The sequence below is a fragment of the Mandrillus leucophaeus genome, unplaced genomic scaffold (assembly GCF_000951045.1).
Source record: "Mandrillus leucophaeus isolate KB7577 unplaced genomic scaffold, Mleu.le_1.0 Scaffold564, whole genome shotgun sequence".
NCBI classification, from domain to species: domain Eukaryota; kingdom Metazoa; phylum Chordata; class Mammalia; order Primates; family Cercopithecidae; genus Mandrillus; species Mandrillus leucophaeus.
Genome location: NW_012106075.1, coordinates 772,447 through 775,952, shown reverse-complemented (window position 1 = coordinate 775,952; position 3,506 = coordinate 772,447). Strand labels below are relative to the sequence as shown.

The following is a 3,506-nucleotide window of genomic DNA, read 5'->3' as shown; positions in this document are numbered from 1 at the left end:
GATTACGGCAGTTGATGGTAAAAGCACTGTGGACAATTTACGAAATATAACATAGATATATAGGATAATATAGAATATTGCTAACATTCAGAAGCTGTGTAGAGAAAAATGTAAAGAATACCGATACTTGCACCCCCACCACCATTTACAAGGGAATTATAGGCTGGGCATGGTGGCTCACACCTGTAATCCCAGCACTTTGGGAGGCCAAGGTGGGCGGATCACTTGAGGTCAGGAGTTTGAGACCAGCCTGTTCAACATGGTGAAACCCTGTCTCTACTAAAAATATAAAACGTAGCTGGGCATGGTGGTGCATGCCTGTAGTCCTAGCTGCTTGGGAGGCTGAGGCAGGAGAATCTCTTGGACCCGGGTGGCGGAGGTTGCAGTGAGCTGAGATCAAACCATTTTACTGCAGCCTGGGCTACAGAGCAAGACTCTGTCTCAAAAAAAACTCAAAAAAATAGAAAAAAGAAATTATAAATACAGTTGAAGCTCCCTGTAAGCCCTTCTGCAGTCCCATTCCTGTCCTTTCCCTAGAGGCAGTCATTGTCCTGAATTTGGTAGTTAAAAAAAAAAAAAACTATCAATTTAGTAAACACATTTCAAAATGTTACTCATAAATAGAACGCAGTGAGACAGACACTTTCATTCACTGCTGTTGGAAAGGAGTTGAAGCTGGAAAGCACCCTGCCCTGCCTTTCTTCACGTTCTTGGTGTTCCTGATGAAGCGCTTTTCTACTTGGGGTCAGACTGAGTGACACCAGCTTACAGCCCTCATTAGAATACCAGTTGTTTTTTGACTCCTGTGGCTCATGCCTATAATCCCAGCACTTTGGGAGGCCCAGACGGGTGGATCATGAGGTCAGGAGATCAAGACCATCCTGACTGACATGGTGAAACCCCATCTCTACTAAAAATACAAAAAATTAACCGGGTGTTGTGGCGGGCGCCTGTAGTCCCAGCTACTCGGGAGGCTGAGGCGGGAGAATGGCGTGAACCCGGGAGGCGGAGCTTGCAGCGAGCTGAGATCACACCACTGCACTCCAGCCTGGGTGACAGAGCAAGACTCCGTCTCAAAAAACAAAAAAAGAGTTTTTTCTTTTCTAGAGAGCATGTTGTTAAAAAAAAAAAAAAAAAAAAGAATATCAGTCTCATTAACAACTATTATTCACCCGTAGAAGCACTATTACAACAGTTTTGTTGAACTCTTGTGTTTGATACTTTAAAGCAATATTGTTAGGAAACTCAATAGTGAAGAGCTTAAGAGCTTGAATGTTGGAGTCAGTCAGGCAAACATGGTTCTAGCACCAGTGTTTACTCATACTGCTGTATGATTTTGGTTTTATAACTTCTCCCTGGTCTTTCTCTGTCACTGTCTGTAAGGGAATCCCTTGTAGTATGAAAGCACTTTAAAGACATATGAAAGAAATTCTGGTCCTTAGAGGAATTATTGAGAGCTGCACTGTCCAATATAGTAGCCACTGACCACATTGGGCTCTTGAAATGTGGCTAGGCAGAATCAAGATGTGCTGTAAGTGTAAAATGCACAACGGAATTTGAATACTTCATCAGAAGGAAAGAATGATTAAATCTCATTAATTTAAAAGTATTTATTATGAGTTGAAATGGTAATATTTTGGGTATATTGAGTTAAATATATTAATTATATCTCTTTTCACCTTTTAAAATCTGGCCACAAGAAAATGGAAAGTTTGATGTGTGGCCACCTTAATATTCATGTTGGAGAGCACTGGTCTAGAAGGTCTGGAATGTTTAGAAGGTCTGGAATGTCTAGAAGGTTGAATGCCATTGTGTCACAATAGGATCATTTAGTCCTTTAATTTGCTCTTTGAAACAAACACCTTTTACATTTTCTTTCTTTCTTTTTTTTCTTTTTTATCTTTTTGAGACAGAGTCTCACTCTATCGCCCAGGCTGGAGTGCAGTGATGCGATCTCGGCTCACTGCAACCTCTGCTACCTGGGTTCAAGCCATTCTCCTGCCTCAGCCTCCCAAGTATGCTACAGGCACCTGCCACTGCCTGGCTAATTTTGTATTTTTAGTAGAGACAGGGTTTCGCCATGTTGGCCAGGCTGGTCTTGAACTCCTGACCTCAGGCGATCCACCCTCCTCGGCTTCCCAAAGTGTTGGGAATACAGGCGTGAACTGCCGTGCCCGGCCAAAATGAATTTTAAATACACCATCCATTTCAGTTGTCGCAATGTAACTTAAGTAAAACATAACAAAAATAAAGTTCTAGTTGTTGATTTGACCTCTCCACTATTATGCAATAATATATATATTAGCATCTGCAAGAAAGTAGATCTGGAAAAATGTACATCAAATTTTTAACAGTGTTCATCTCCAAAGGATGAGTATTTATTTATTTATTTATTTTGAGACGGAGTCTTGCTTTATTGCCCAGGCTGGAGTACAGTGGCAGGATCTCGGTTCATTGCAAGCTCCACCTCCCGGGTTCAGACTATTCTCCTGTCTCAGCTTCCCGAGTAGCTGGGACTACAGGTGTGCACCACCATGCCGGGCTAATTTTTGTATTTTTAGTAGAGACAGCATTTCACCATGTTGGCCAGGCTGGTCTCAAACTCCTGACCTCGTGATCCACCTGCCTTGGCCTCCCAAAGTGCTGGGCTTACAGGGGTGAGCCACCGCACCCAGCCCCCTGAAATCTTTTTTAATTTTAATTTTTAATTTTATTTGTTAATTTTTGAGATGGCATCTGTGTAGTCCAAGCTGGAGTGCAATGGCACGATCTCGGCTCACTGCAACTTCTGCCTCCCAGGCTCAAGTGATTCTCGTGCCTCAGCCTCCCAAGTAGCTGGACCGTAGACGTGTGCCACCATGCCTGGCTAATTTTTTGCATTTTAGTAGAGGTGGGGTTTCATCATGTTACCCAGGGTGGTCTCAGACTCCTGAGCTCAGGTGATTCGCTCACGTTGGCCTCCCAAAGTGCTGGGGTTACAGGTGTGAGCCACCATACCCAGCCTTAATTTTTAATTTTTTTGTAGAGACAGAGTCTTACCATGTTGCCTAGGCTGGTCTCAAACTCCTGGGCTCAAGCAATCCGTCTGCCATGGCCTCCCAAAGTGCTGGGATTACAGGCATGAGCCACACACTGGGTCATATTTGATAATTTTTAAATCATAAAGTTTTATTTTATTTGAAGATGTTAAGGACATGTAAAACTTGACAGGTCATTAAAATGATTTTAAAACCATAATATTTCACTTGTTCTAAGTATTAATGTTATTTCTCTCTTATTTACAAATGGAAAGGTTATATAGAACATATTCTAAGAATTACATGGACAGACATGCATCACAAATAATTTAAATAGGTACACGGATACTAAATCCTCAGTGGAGGTAAGGAATTACACTTGTGACTTTTAGACTCATTGTAATAAGCTTATTTGCATACTTTTTTTTTGTTTTTTTTGAGAGGGAGTCTCGCTCTGTGGCCCAGGCTGGAGTGCAGTGGCCGGATCTC

At 42.1% G+C, this 3,506-nt stretch overlaps 1 protein-coding gene across 2 annotated transcripts in view; it reads left to right on the top strand.

Annotated features, from left to right (window-relative positions):
- The window catches only part of ULK2 (unc-51 like autophagy activating kinase 2), a 123,570-nt gene that overhangs the window by 13,165 nt on the left and 106,899 nt on the right, over nt 1-3,506 (top strand). The window lies entirely within an intron of this gene.